This window comes from Ambystoma mexicanum, chromosome 2p (genome assembly GCF_040938575.1).
Source record: "Ambystoma mexicanum isolate Mex_15411 chromosome 2p, UKY_AmexF1_1, whole genome shotgun sequence".
Taxonomy (NCBI): Eukaryota; Metazoa; Chordata; class Amphibia; order Caudata; family Ambystomatidae; genus Ambystoma; species Ambystoma mexicanum.
The window spans coordinates 1,399,489,769-1,399,505,953 of NC_090923.1; the positions used below are offsets into that span (position 1 = coordinate 1,399,489,769).

At 44.6% G+C, this 16,185-nt stretch overlaps 1 long non-coding RNA gene across 1 annotated transcript in view; it reads right to left on the reverse strand.

The window, feature by feature from the left end:
* Nucleotides 1-4,192: 4,192 nt before the first annotated feature.
* The window catches only part of LOC138567546 (uncharacterized), a 53,126-nt gene continuing 41,133 nt past the window's right edge, over nt 4,193-16,185 (reverse strand). Inside the window, exons 2-4 of the long non-coding RNA XR_011302249.1 lie at nt 12,534-13,621; nt 12,339-12,429; nt 4,193-6,802 (exon numbers count right to left, since the gene is read on the reverse strand). This is a non-coding gene — a long non-coding RNA (uncharacterized lncRNA). The remainder of the gene's footprint in view (nt 6,803-12,338; nt 12,430-12,533; nt 13,622-16,185) is intronic.

Here is a 16,185-nt window from a genome sequence, read left to right on the forward strand (position 1 = left end):
CCTGGATGGGGGGTTCGTCGGGGAGTGCAAGTGGGACACCGATGGGTGAGACGTGGTATCCCCCTTCTTTCAACACCTTTTCCCATCCTACCACATAGGACATTTAAAAGCACTGCCCCCCCCTTTTCCGACGCAAACACTTTCGCACGACACACCATAGAACGCACTAACACCAGAGCCGTTTACCTGACATGTCACAATACAATCGTGAGGCAAAGCCAGGCAATTAATCAGAATCACAAACACCTGATGGCCCTTTCCCTTCCCCACAGGGATAAAAGTTGGAGCAAGAGAGCACAGAACAAGCACGGCTGACCACACGACGAGACAGCTATCTAGGTCCAGCAGTTCAAGAGAAGGAGAAAGGCAGCGAATATCGAGAGCCTGACAAGGAGGGACATGACCTTGCACTTTTCGACCCAGACCCACGAAACCTCCACAGAGCGAATCGTAAGACCGAGGACAATAGCCCAAGTGTGTTGCAGCAGATGTCAAAGGTACACAGAGGGTGTTGACGCTGATAAATGGGAGAGAGGGAAACTCATGCTACTGTGGTACCGGCCTTGATTCCAGTTAAAAGGAAAGCCAAGCCGTTCATCACAGGCGGTGAGTCGAGGGGAGAGCCGATAAGAGCCGGGCTGTGGTAAATGAAAGACACAAAGTGTCAAGTTGACCTAAGTACAAAGAACTGTAAAAGTGTCGAGGGGAAACCAGCTGCAGAGGGAACCGGCACCACGTAGTTGCTAACTCGACAGACTCTGGTCGATCCCTGTTTGAATGAAACTATAGGTACCAGAAGGCCATAGGAGGGCCGTCAAGCTATACAGTCGAAAGCCTTTGACCTAAGAACTGTGAGAAAGCAAGGAAAGGAAATCCTGCAAATAATTGTGAATGTGAAGTTGGCAAGATTTAACCCGACAGAGGGATTCTTACGAGAAGGGGGCAAGTCTAAAGTCCCAAGAAACAGTGTGTTGACAAACGTAAACCTGGCAGAGGGATGTCCACCAGAACTGTTAAAAAAAGACATTAAGATTTTTGAAGGAAGGAAAAGCCATAGTGGACCCGGTGCAGGGAGGCTGAGAGTAAAGAGGGGTTAGCGCCCCGGAAGAGGGGGATCCAGGGGTGAAGAATCCTCACCCTAAGTGAAAGCAGTAAACAAACTTTTATTTGTTGAAGAAACATTTTGTTTTGTTGTTTGAATACATCAGGCCCTCGAAGGAAAGAGACTTTCAAGTGAAACAAGACTTGGCCATCGAGGCTCCTGATGAACTGGAACAGAACTTTCGACTCTTGCAGGGGAGACTCGAGTGTGTGCTGTGCTCCAAGATCCCACCTTACCCCATGCTCAAAACGTGGGGAAGGGACACCCATGCTACCACATCCTGACATATTAATCGAGAACACTTCTTTCTTTTCTTGAAAACCATCCCAGACCCTTTTAGTAGTAGTTGTAAGGTTTGACAATAGGTTTCTTAGCATAGGCCCTTTTTATTTTTGACACAACGCCACTAGAACTGCCTTATTTTCATTTGACGGTCGACGCTTGCTCCCATCTTAGATTTATGTTCAGTTTAGGTGTTTTTCCACCCTGCAAAGATTTTTCAATAAACAACCTTCAACTCTGATCACTTGTGTCTGTCTTTACTGTTGCCACCATGAGCTCCTTGCACAATGCAGAGGCAATGGGAAAGACGCAAGTCAAAAGGTAGAAAAGAAATAGATAGGAGGGAAGGGAAGCTGAGATCGAGGAACGAGGAGGTAGAAGAAAAAGTAGTTGGATAGCAGAGTTGTAGTCTGAGTGAGTTGAGAGGAAGGGGGACCAAGAAGGCCAGCAGAACAAAAGCAAACCTACCAAGAATGAGTGAGTAGATAAGGAGGTTTGTTGCTTGAAATGAGAGTAAAGGGAACACGTGACAGAGGGTATGAAGCCAAAAGCGACAGATTTGGGCAGTGTTAGAAATGTGAGAGGAGAAAGAGAGAGAAGGGATGAAAGTAACACCATGGTTGCGAGCTCAGTAGGAGAAGGGAAGAAGAACAGGGGAAACAAAGGCCGGGCAGAGCACAGGAGGGAGTAGAGGAAGGAACAAAAAGAATATCAGTTTTCAGGCGGTGTGAGGCTACCCAGGCAATAATACTCACAAAAGATGAGTTGGTAGTGTTCGTATAGCCTTTTTCATTCAGGTAACACACCTTGGCAATTACAACATTGTCCTCTTGGCTCTTTTAGGGTCCTGCAAATTACCTCTGGTCATGTCTTGGCTTCAGACCTCTCCAACATAGTTACTTTCTGCTTGTCTGGTCAGTATGCCAATAGTCCTACTTCCTCCACCTCTGTTTCTGTCACCTGCTTCTGTAATCAATCAGAATAACCCACAGACTCGGAATAATGAACCTCCTCCCTCTTATAGTACCACCTCCCCCTCTCATTGGTTGTCCTCTCCCAACCCATCTCTTCCTTTTTAGTATTGTTTTTAGTATTGGGCAGGAGTTCCAGGCCCTCCCCCTCTGGCTGCCTGGGCATCCCGTCCAGCCTTTTCACTTCTCCGCCCTCCTCCCCCTTCATGGCTATCATTTCCTTGTGTCTCTTTCTTTGGCCTGTTCCCTGGGTAAAGGCTTTCCCCTGGTGGGTAGTGGGTTGTCTGCAGTGAGAGGTGGGTGGGGTTGGTGTCTCTGTAGGAGGAGGCCACACTCTGAGCTCCGGAGAGGGGCAAGGTGTGTGCCTCAATGTCTGTGTCCTCCGTGCTGTTTTCAGCACTATACCCCCCTTCATGTCCCCAGGTGTAACCGTGGAGACGCAGCATGCTCCTCTGGTGGACCATGGTGGTCCGGTGGGCTAGACCTGCCGCTGTTCCAGCTGGCCACCCGTGCCACAGACAAGACTCTGCCGCTGCTCCCATTACCTCAGCTGATTGCTTCACAGCTACCAGTGTTCCTCCAGCTTGTGTACCCGCTGTGTGGGACCCAGCAGACCTCAAAAGGGGTTAAGGTAGAGATAGATACGACAACTGCACTGCCCTATGACCAATCAGCACCTCATGAATGCCTTGGAACTACCCAGGACTCGGCTTCGTTCCAGTCCTATCTCTGTATGTTTGTTATGTTGGGCGCCCTTAAGCTTCCGGGTCAGTGGTGCACGTTATAAATATAATAAAGTAAAGTAAAGACAAAGTAAGAATTAATTTAGGTGTGGATGGCTGTGAGAGACGAAGAAACAGTGAATTCAAGGGAGTCAGAGAAGGCGGAGAAAGAGAAGAAAATCTATGAATCACTCGCATAGAAATGGCAAGATAGTCCATATGATTGAATCAAAGGAGGGATAATGTAAAGTGAAAACAGTAGAGGTCCAAGAACAGAGCCTTGTAGTATGCCATAGAATAAACGGTGATGAGAAGAACAATTGACAACCCAGGAAACCAAATAGGAGTGCCTACGAGTTAGGCGTGACCATGACCCTCTTATCTCCCCCTTGTTTGAGGCTGTGAAAATAGACACGTGATCATCAGTCATTTCATGTCGACATTCACCCGAGGCTGTGTCTCAGTGCTAAAAGACAGGCCTCCCTAGGTTTGTGTGCTTACCAGCATGATTATAAATATAATAAAGTAAAGTAAAGACAAAGTAAGAATTAATTTAGGTGTGGATGGCTGTGAGAGATGAAGAAACAGTGAATTCAAGGGAGTCAGAGAAGGAGGAGAAAGAAGAAAATCTATGAATCACTCGCATAGAAATGGCAAGATAGTCCATATGATTGAATCAAAGGAGGGATAATGTAAAGTGAAAACAGTAGAGGTCCAAGAACAGAGCCTTGTAGTATGCCATAGAATAAACGGTGATGAGAAGAACAATTGACAGCCCAGGAAACCAAATAGGAGTGATCAGAGAGATAGGAGCCAAACCATTGCAGGATTATACTGATTTAATTGCCTACGAGTTAGGCGTGACCATGACCCTCTTATCTCCACCTTGTTTGAGGCTGTGAAAATAGACACGTGATCATCAGTCATTTCATGTCGACATTCACCCGAGGCTGTGTCTCAGTGCTAAAAGACAGGCCTGCCTAGGTGTGTGTGCTTACCAACATGATTAAACATATACAGCCAGGATTTTAAAGTTATTGGACTCAAAGAGATACCACTCTGACACATTACTCTGAATTATACACTTGACACAGGAGTTATCATGTTAATATGTTTAATATGCCCCCTATCTTCTCTCATTCTCATTACACAAGCTAAAGCAAAAGCAGTTATAATATAACATCACACCTATGAACAAGATTGCCTTGTGGGAAAAGCGCATGTTTGAATAGATAAATAATAGAAACAAGTGGTGGTTTTACTTTAACAGCATGTGTAACCTTTATGTCTCAGGAAGCTATGCTACACTATAATACATCAGTTTAAATGCACTCAGCAAGTCCCCATCCTTCACTCACATTTAAAGCAGAACGTGCTTCACATGAAACAGAGTCTTCTGAGGTTTGTGAGTTCTGCGTAACTGGGCCTGGCAATCTCTTTCCTGCTGCTGCTCTTCTCAGGACTCCTCTGTTCTGCATTCCTCTGCTCTGCACTCTTCCCCAGCCCCGCAGGCCTCGATAGACAGGCAAGTCTGCTTCCCTTCCCCATTTTGCTTGTGCCTTATATGCATGAAGGAACATGGTTTCCCTGCCATGTGTGTGTTAGTCATATCCGCTATGTGGAAGAGTACAGCTGAGAGCTGAGCGTGTCACTATGCTCGTTGAGTACGCTGTCCTATGTACAACTCCACTGTATTTTATGGTCCTTGGCTTTGCGAAGAAACAGTTCTGTCACTTGTTACGTTACTTCTTAGCCTTGCGGACGTGCACCACACTTCTATTCGTGTCTGCCTATTTCCTGACCTTGAATCCTTATCAAATATACCACTCAATGGTGTGAAGTCAACGCTCGCACCTACTGAAACAGGCAGCTCTCTGCCGTTTGTGGTTTGTTCATCTGCCAGAACAGGAAAGCACCACTTCCTGGACTTTGGTTAGGACAAGAAATATTCATGCAAGCATGCACACTAGCCTTCTGTGTAAAACATGTGCTGTATGTTTGACGACCATTTGTCGGCTATCAATGGCTGCAGGCCTGCATGAGATGTGAAAACAGCTGTCATCTACATTTGTCATTGTTTCACTGGCTACAGCCCGCATGGTATGTGAAAAGCTGTCTTAAATTAGTCTTGTTTTCATGTCACCCCCCTGAAGACAGTTTGTCATAGATCAACAATTTGTAGCACTGTGATGTCGTCATTAAACCTTGTAGGAGCTACATTTGCAAAAACAGGCCGCCTGTATTGGTGGCAAAAATAAAGCATACACATCCTAGCACTGGTGAGTATTAATTAACAACTGCATCACACTTCAAAAACAGTTCACGGTTATGGCCACGACAAGCATAAATGAATACATGTATTTAATAGTGAGGTACTATGGATAAATCCAATATATTGCAACTGGCCTAGTTAAGGATGCATTAATGAATGCATGTATTTAATGTGAGGTATTTAGGTTAATTCAAACTCCTTCCTGGCAATAGTTTCAAGGTAAAACAAGGGACCCTTTGAGAATCCATTAGCAATTACCAACCAGCATAACTTGGCTCCTGACTGACCCAATGCACTCTAGACTGTGTGATCCTGAGCGTGTAAACACCCATGTAAACCGTCCACAGTTTAAATTGGTGCTCTGTGAAGTAGATCAATATGTGGGTGCCTTTGTCACCCACAGTGACTTGCAAGTGCAGATCATCCAATATGTACATATGCTGTGTGCACAAACCTTGTACCTTGAGCTGTAATGCGGTATATTTTCAGTTATGTGGATCCTGAGTGTGATGCCAGCAGTGGCGAATTTAGCAGAAGTTCAGGCTTTCTGAATTCAGGGTTTGCTGCTAACTTTCTTTTGTTGTGCGTTAGGAAGCAAAGTTTATTTATATATTTTTTTAAAGCGCTCACACAGCCCGCGGGCATCGAGGCGCTGTTACAGAATTTATTTTTGTCTTAGCTGTGTATTTATAACACGCTTAAAAACCCAGAGGTTTCTAAGTGCGGACCTGGGGATCGAACCTGTGTTGCTTTGTGCCGTCTTGCTTCCAAGGTGAACACGTTGCCGCTGAGCTGCCCCCCGGGACACACAAAGTGGTGAAGGAAACAAAATGTGCTTGTCAGATTTTTGCAAAGACATGGGCATTAGCTCCTTATGCCATGCATCCTTGAACCAGAGGTACCCATCACTTGTCTTGCCTGTGTAAGCTCCCTGGGATTCAGGGTTTGAGAGTAGGCATGTTTCATCTTGTGTCTGGCTTGAATCAGGCTTTGCGACTGGGGGCCCAGCTGTTTCCTTTGATGGTGTGTTCGTCTCACTGGAGACATCTGGACATAGTCATCGCTTTTGTTGTTATTTGAGCAGTTTCCTTTTCCTTGGTATGCTCCCATGACGAGGCGGGGCTTCCGGGGGGTTTCAATGAAATCACAGTAGAACACTTGAGGGAAGAATCTCTGGATGCCACACGTCTCTGTGCATGGACTGGTATGCCACAATGCAAGCCTGGATGATGAGACTTTGACCCCGACGTTCTTGGCAAGAAGTGATTCCTTGGCACACACCATGCATCTGGCAGTAGCTGATACCATCAACTTCTTCCTGATCAATGAGAAAATTAAATGTTTTTGAAATTGAGCACATTGCTGGTACCCAAGGAGTGTGTATAGCACAGATCGGAACCGAAAACGAGTTGCTTCAAGGCTCTTCATGTTGCGAACATTCATGATTCAGTTTCTACAGCAACACAAAAGACAGGTTCCAAATATTAGCAGCAGTCCACAACCCCAAGCACTTGGCAAAAAAGTCAGTGTTTTAACAAACGTGTCAAGTGTGGTCAGCCCTTTTCGAAGAGCTTTTGTGTCCAACATGGTAACCACGAGATGCAATCTGTTTGACCACTGCAGAGTGTGCTTCAAGATAAGACTCTTCACTCCTGCACACTTGTAAACTCATGGTTTGCAGTCGTGCCATATGCAAGCTCAATTTTGGATATTCTAATTGTCTTAGTTTGGAACTTGGCCACTGTAGGAATCTTAATTGGGATGGCCTAGGTGGATTCAGAATAAACCCAAAGCACTTAACTTGTGTACTCAAAGTAACCAAGGTTGGAACCCCCATTGAAACATGACAACAGGACACATTGAATTGCACCAAATATGAGCCATTAGATAAACTGTGTACTTGACTGTGAAACAATGCAATTGGTGCAACATGAAGTGTGCATTTAGTGTTACTGTCATGCATTTAGTGTTTCTGTCTCAGGAATTTACTGGTGCAGCATGCATGCAACCTATGCACGTAGACCCTCTGCATTCATGTAATGAGTACAGTGGCATTCCGGGACTTGAAGTTGACACACATGCATGTGAATACGGCACAACATAGTCTTCCCTGTTCCAAGTATCATTAATCAAGTGCACATTACCCCAGGAATGCAGTTCCTGATATACCATGGAAGGTGTCATCTGAAGGGGAATATTTAACAGGCCATGCAAAATCCAGTTAGTCAAGCCTGGTGCCCAGGTAGATGATGCTGCAAAACTCTTTGTAAGTACACTAAGCAACACGAACATAGAGCCTGACATCGCCTGGCATACTGCAACCTTGGACAAGCTAAGTGTATTTATTTGTTCTGGCCATGAATTTACATTCCAATCTGGGACTCCTCTGCTAAGAGTGTCCAGAAAATCTGTTACCACAGAAAGACATACTGCGGCTTCTTGGTCAGTTCTAATCATGGACAAGTCATTTTGAACCAATCACACTACATCTGTAATGACATCTCTTAGCACATAGAAGTCCTGCTCTAGCGCTACATCATTAGTATCTGATGTATGAATTCCTAGCCGCACTGCCTCACTTTCAGTCTGCAGGATTTGCATTAATGCTTGTGACCAAGTGTACGTTCTACCTCTTATAGACGCTTGCCCCACCTCACAAGGTACTCTAGGGTCAGAGATAGTGCAGGTAGCTGCTCTCCTGACATGTCCACTTTGTGTGTGCCTCAGACCAGTAGCTGACTGCATGAATAGCTGTCCAATTTTCTTCTTTTATGAAGTTATCTATAGATTATATCACTTCACTCAGGTGATACTGTGAAAGCATTCCTTGGCACAATTTACCTAGGGGTATAGCTTGTGTCAGGGAAGTGTTATGGGAATTCCAAGCCCTATAAGGGCCCACACTGGTTCTTGTTTTTCTTTTACTGCATTAATTTGCTTGAACCTCCCATAATACAGGTCTCCCTGATGCATAAGTATAATGCTTGGTGCCAATGCGTTCTTTTTCTTCTCTATAGGATGCACTCCAGAACTCACCTTCTTCCCTCTTCCATTCAGGGTAGAGGCTCAAGTTCCTATTACTGCAAGTGAGCTGGCAAATATGGGAATCTACATGCCATGTCTAATGTGTGAACACCTTTGATTTGCCATATCTGTTGACTCCAAGTAGACCACAGAGGGACAGTTTCACACCATGTTTGTTCAGTCATGTTTGAAAAGTATTCTCTGTCAAAAACAACTGAATCGCCAACATACATGTGTTGCGCATCATGTGTCTCTCGAGGGAATTTATACTGATTTTCAAACATGTAATGCCCTGCTTGGTATGGTCTTAGTGAAATGTATGGGAACTGTGCTTAGAATTCAGGACTATCAGTTTGAAAAGGTACTGCACAGTGTTCCCAGAGAGTGTATTTGGGCCACAGGATGGGCTCACACTTGACAAGTAAAAAATCATTTTAATATCGCACATAACACACATGGAACCCCATCTCACGAAGATCCTCAATATCATCAAAAACATCAACCAACGCATTTTGCACAAATGTCTGGAGCCTAGTTCTTAACAGTTTTCTATATGTTCTGGACACAGGATTACTGGGTGCAAACAATCTGGACTCACCAATCACAGAAAAAGTGTGAACTTGCAGCTGCTTAGCTGGGCCATTGAATGTCTTAAACAATGGCATCCACACATGTCCCATGGTTAGAGAAAACATTTGTATTGAGGCTGGAGTTCCTGGCTTGTGGAGCTCTCTTTTCTCTAACATGTGTGAAGAATTAGGGCTTTAGAACAACTTCTTTGCGTGCAGGTGGAGTGGAAACCTTTCTAAAAGAATATGCCCCAAAGTCAGTTAGATGGGAAACACAGTGAGGCTCTGCTACAGTAGAAGGAAATGTACTACCAGTATTATGTAACACCGTTTCAGAGAGTCTGTCCAAAAGAATTCTTTCATTACTTTAGCAACTAGAAAGGCTTTCTGTTTCCAAACTGGCAGACCTGCAGTACTACCCTGAATTGTGGAGTTGTAGTCAAGAGTGGCATATTTTTCCTCATCTTGAATGCCAATCATCATCATTTGTCGGATCTCCATCTCTTTTTCTTCTCTGTGCTTCTCAACTGGAAGTGGAGGATTGCATAGGCACATCATGGTAACCATCTGGAGCAGGTTTCAGGTGATCAACAGAAACCTTTCTGGTACCTCTCTTGGGTGTTATTGTGGGCAGGACATCAGTTCTGGAACCTTTCACTCTGATTACTTGTACTGCTGGTCTGTAAGACGGGCCAAACAGAGTCTTATCATGGATCTTCTCCAGGACCCAATCTCCTGCTCTGAGAGTGGTCTCAGGACTAGCCTCAGCAGCTTCCACCTGGAGGTATTCCCTCAGCAGTTTTGTCGCCAGCAGTTGCTCCTGTCTAGAGAGGGGGCAGGGGAGAGTGTGCAGAGCAGGCATGAACATTTTTATCCCAAACAAGAGTTCAAGCAGAGGCCTACCGTTGCATAGAGACGGGCGTGGTAAATTATTTAAACTTCTGCTAAGTAGATGCACATGGTCTACCCAGTTACCCCCCGCTTAAAGGATGCATTTAGTCAGGCACAACATTATTGAGTGGTTTGCCCTTCCTATGAGCCCATTCCATCTCTGGATGAGACGGGTTTAGAAAAGTGCATTTCTGATCCCCAAGCCTCTAATGCCTTTCTCAGGGCCCGCCCTGCGAAAGCTGGACCATTATTAGCATGGAGCTTTTTGAGTTGCTGTCATGGCTACTACACCCTGGAGTGCCTATATGACTGATTTGCAGTCTGCTCTCTTTTGAGGAATCATCCAGGTAAACCTAGTGCTATTAATAGAATATATTTGTACTTATTTATTGCTGGTAGTGGGCCTACATGATCCAGATATTGAATCTCAAAAGGCGAGGTTGCCTTTCTTAAAGGAGCATCTTAAAGGCGAGTGGTTCCTCCGAGTGATGACTGTTCGGCTGGAGACTCCACCTCACTATGGAACTGACTTTTTTTTTTCACTGAATAATACAAGCAATTGGAAAGAGCTCCTCCTACCGCTAGCAGAATTCCATAAAAGTTTGTGGTTGCGCGCTTCCTGTGCGAGTGGTTCCTGCGAGTGGTGACTGTTCGGCTGTTCAGCTGGGTTATTCGTGTTTATACTTGGAGTTCGGTGGTGATAAGAACTCCTTGTGCGTGCGCAGTTTGTGCACTCTGCCTCAGACCGGGACACATGTACACACTGAAAACAGACATGCCTGAAAGAGCTACAGCGTTCGTGCTCTCAGCCCATTCTATTTCAGCCTCATCTGCGAAGGCCAAATCAGCACCTGCCTGGCGCATATCAACTAAGGCAAATAGTAAAACGAAGATAGCGACTCAGTCCAAATCAGCTGGAGCAGATTTTCGACAAATGTGGTCTCCGACTGGAAGAAAGATAGCCACTTTAGACCGGGACACATGTACACACTGAAAACAGACCTGCCTGAAAGGGCTACGGCGTTCGTGCTCCCAGCCCATTCTATTTCAGCCTCGTCTGCGAAGGCCAAATCAGCACCTGCCTGGCGCATATCAACTAAGGCAAATAGTAAAACCAAGATTGCGACTCGATTCAAATCAGCTGGAGCAGATTTTCGACAAATGTGGTCTCCCACTGGAAGAAATATAGCCACTTTATCGTTATTGCCCAAAACAAATACACTCCCTCATCTGGAAAAAGAGAACGTCTCTTTTGTAAAGCAAACCTCGCACGTAACAGAAGAAGACATTCTGGCATTTAATACACAAGTATGCTTGATTGCTGCAAGCACGCAAACTTCACTGCCATCCAACGTGACTTCCCCTCAAAGACAGGTTGTTTCCCCATTACGAACCCCATCATACAAATAGAGATTCAGGCCCAGGAAAACTTGGCTATACACAGGCACTATTCCCAATCCGTGGTTGGCGGTGAACTAAGAACTACAGAAAGAACGCTTGACGGAGAGATTCAGGAATTGGCAGATAATGTTATTTGTTATAATCTGCCCACGTGCAACCATTGTGTTGCAAATGAGGGAAAAAATACTAATGACAAGCCCACGCCAGCCAGCATGTCCATGCTGACTGACCTGTGTGAGTCAGTTAGCAATATACTTGAAGTATGTTCGGAGAGATAGGCTTTGGAAAAAGACATAGCTCACAGAATAAAGTCTTGTATGAGTAAAATGCCCTCAATTGTTAGCAACAGTAAAGAAATTGAGAAAGGCGTGGTTCAGCATATTAATGGTCATGGCTTACCTGTGTTTTAAGACATTATTGTACCTGAAACACAAATGAATATTGATAACTCAATGCAAGAGATACCGATTTTGGATGAACGATACAAACCTCTCTGGGTCGCCGACATTCACCTCGAGACCCTCCACTCAAGTGTTGAATTCTACTATGTCTACTGAGCGGTCATACATCAGTCCCACCCCCAGACCCTCCTTTGGGTTTAAGAATTTAGTTATTCCATCACACAAAATTACTCTTGCGGCCAAGAACACTGGCCTCTATAGTCTAACTAAAATATATGAACATCTTGATAACAAAACAGAACAGAATGTGGCCACTTTGACTACATTTCATGCTAACTTTGAACAAATGTTTTCTGAACTGAATGAGATCAACTTAAAAGTAGTAGATATGAAAAGAGACATGATAAATTAATTGACTTCAGTGAAATACATCTGTGAATCGAATAGAGAAATTATCAAATCCAAAAGAGAATCAGGGTTGGGTCTGATAGAGGTTGACAGCAATTTGAATAGTTTCCCTATGACAGAAGATGTCATATCGGATGACATTCAGGTTGTTGAGCCCTCTGACATATGCGTACCTTTACAGAGGCCTGAAGGCATCCTGGAGGAGGCATTGATCTCCATATCTGATAACGAAATTGAAACAAGTGTAATTTAAATTAAACAGATAATCTACAAAGGAACAAGCCGTTACGCTCACCTGATATCCACGGGTACGCCACTCAGCCCTGGCTGGAAGATTAGCACTCTCGAACCCTCTCCCTTGATAATCTGTTGAACATGGAGAGCGCCTGCAATACAGGAGAACTGGATATAAGGCTTAACGTCTCTCTTGGATTGATTTCCACCTCCCTCTGCCTGAAATTCCTGTCTTAAGTCTAGTCTCTCTCCTCACCTTAATATTAGGTATGGTGTGCTCTCCGTCCTGCGTCTCTGTGCAGGGGCGTGTTGGAGGTGTGGACGTTCTGCGACCTAGTTGCTTCACTGGTGCGTTGCCCCGTGTTTGGGTCGAGGCCTGCTGTGACTCCGATTTGCTTGATGAGATAGGTACTACCGTTGTACAGTCTTTTTGTTGTTATTAATGTCTCTAGTTTCATTCTCTCAGATGAGATGGAGAGTTTTGGCATTGCCGTGCTGTATAGAATGAGAATCCCAGCAAGGTAAGTGAATGCACGGTGCGCAGCGCCTTCTTAACTTTTCTTTTTGCTAAGCTGTGCCTGCACCGCTTCCTTTTCAGGCCATTATGATGTTCCGGGCCGCTGTGATGTTCCGAGATCAAAGAGAGACTGCACATGGTAAGTGGTTTTCGTTGTCCTTGCGTGGCCGTGAGCAAGTGCTCACTAATAATGTCTCTCTTGTCTCTTTCAGGTTGCTGCAGAGTTCTAAAGATGGATGCGGCGTAGTGATGAAGAATCGCTGGATCGCGTGTATTCAGGTGAGCAGCTGGTGGTAGTTTGAAGATGGAAGATTCAAGACCAAAGCCAGGCTGCTACTTACAGGTAAGCGCTAAATAATGGTGTTCTTCTTCTTCCAGATACAGCATTCAGCACGTGGCAGGATGCAAGAAACACTGGCGATCAGAACTGGACACGGTGAGCGTTACGCTGCTAACTGCAGAATAACGCGAAGCTTGTGCTGCTGTTTGGGTGTGGCTTATATAGCCCAAGTAAAGTAGTTCCAGGTAAAGTAGTCCCAGGCCCGGCCACACCCGAAACACTAGACCGCATAGCTCAGTTCTCTGGAACTGAGCTATTTGAGTGCCTCCATGTTAACTGAAGTCCCAATCCAAATGTTGTCCTTCACATAACAGTATGAGCCTGGCCAGGACTGGCTCCAAGAGTGTCCCTGATGTTGTTTTGTGGCCCTTGAGGCCACCATGGAAGCCTGTAGCCTGGCCCCAGCCGAAAGGTTGGTTTGGCCATGATGACCAGGGGCATGAATCATGACACAAGCAGACATATCACTTGTTCCGTCGAGAAAAAACTGGGGAAAAAAGAGCAAGAAATAAACAAAACAAAAAAATGAAAAAACAGCCAGCCCTTAAAAATATTAATAAAACAACAGGCAAACGGAAATGTATAAAAGCCCTATCTATGCCTAAACCTAAAAAGAGCATTGAAGGACACAAAGAGCCTCATTACGAGTTCGGCTGTATTCCCGGCTGTAATACCGCCGACTGTAATAGCCCTAACACCGACCGGTCCGGTGGTATTACCACCGGATCACGAGTTGGGCCTTAACAGTAAATCCCCATTCCTGAATGGGTCCATTGGATCCAATGGGGAATTTACGGTGCTAATACTGCAGGCTAATACAGCCGGCTGTAATACAGCCAAAAACAGGGATTTTCACCTCCAGAAAAAAGCTGGAGGTAAAACAGCCGATTTAGCGCCCAACTCGTGATAGGCCCAGCCCTTAAATGCGGCGGTAATACCGTTACCACCGCATTTAAGGGCTACAGCCAAACTTGTGATGAGGCCAAAGTGTTAGCCAGTAGATTACATGGAAATGTAGATGAAGTAGAACCTGACACATTTCCAGCAGTAGAAAATGAAAAGACCTTGTCAATTGAAATAGAACAAGATTAGAACAGCAATGTGTTAATGAATCTCACCACACACTCCATAACCACTGAACCTACTGAAACAGAACATATCCAACATGAGATCAATATTAACCAATGCATTGAATTGGTCAATTCAAATATTGGGAACTCTGTTGCCCAGTTCCTTACATTGGAACAGAGAAGATCCCTGTTGGTGAATCATGACAGGACACGAGACTCGAAGGGAAAATCCTCTGATATGAAGAGAGAAAATAAGAGAGTGACATTAGAGACTGCTGTCAGAGAGCCCATGAGAGATAAACGTCATATAGATGAGACAGATAATCAAGATGCAGGGATCCAGGCAAATTACCAATTTATTACACAGATGACAGACAGGAGAAGAGGAGACCCGTATCCAAATAAGTCCACACTACTTGCAGTATTTCCTACCATCCAGCCTTTAGATGCAATTAGATCGCAAGATGTAGATTCTGTAACCATTGATAGAACGACAAGGCTAGACACTGCGTACATTTATGTGCCATCTCAGAGAGGGACTAAATAAATAAAAAGGGATTTGGGATATAAATCAAAAAATCAATACAAAAGGAGAGTAAAAAGAACAGTAGATATTTAAGCAATGACAGTAGGGATCATCAAATGCACACTAGATATGAAATCGAATCGCTGCTGATTATCTGTCATGGACCCATTGGTCAACTGGAAAGAGAGGTATATTACAAAGAAGAGAAATCTAAAAGACCTGATGACCAACCAGCTAGATGGACATGGTTGTACAAATCCATGAAAGAGACTAAACAAAAGATAAATGAGTAGCTAACATGTAACAATACTGAAACCACATTTAAGATTGCAATTTGGAATACTAGAGGCCACACGCACTTGATGTAATCGGAAAACTACAACTTATTGGACAGCTATGACCTAATCCTACTACGGGAGACATGGTTGTCCTCCGAACCCGTATGGCCGAACCGCCAGATTTGCTGGGTGCCAGCCATCAAGAGGCCCAAAAGCAGATCCTCTATGGGGCTAGTAGGTGCATTAAAAATGACTTCCGCAGGAAACCTGACTCAGTGGAAAACCCCACACCCAGGATTATAACTCCTTAAATACGAAACTAAAAACCCACCATATTCAATGGCCATTATCAATTCCTATTGGAACCCTGCAAGCAGCTCAGATGAGACATTTTTAAAAACAGTTAGTAAATTGTCAGATGATATAGATTTGGATACAACCATTTCAACAATTCTAATTGCAGGTGATTTAAACATACACTGTGTGACCAGCGGGAAAAAGCTATTATCAAATCGAGCTGATAAATGGGTTAGACTTATGCGGGACAGGAACATGAGCATGTTAAATGGATGTGTCCAAGGAGATGTGCCCCTTGAGCCACAACGAAGAGGCAAACAATGGAAGCCATACTAGACTACGACTTCTTATCCAAAGAATCCCTGGAGGCTGTGTCGGCTGTGTCTTATTTCAATATTGTGCCGACTGAATTAAGCGATCACAATATTTTAGTTATGACATGCAACATTTCTAGGAATATGATGCGGAACTCCTACAAATCCCAATTAAGCTTAAGCTAGGGCCTGAATAGAATTAAATGGACCGTGGACACATTAGCTAGACTGTTGAATAAATTGACAACCACCAGCCAGATACAATATTTAGATGTGCTTCAGCAGTTTCTCTTGCTCTGCTACTCCTTGCTGCTCTGTTCCTAGTTTCTTTCCCTCCTCCTGTTTGACTTCTTCCCTTTACACCTTCTCTCTCTCCTCCTTCCTTCTTCCTCTACTCTCACCTCCCCTTCTTTTCCACTTTATTCCTTCATCATACCACTCTCATCCCCTCTGTTATGCATTCTGCCAAAACTCTTTCTCACATCCTCATTACTCTTCTCCCCCCCATTCCCTCTCCCCATTATCCCCTTCCTCTCCTACTCTCCTTCTCCCTCCTCCCCATGTCC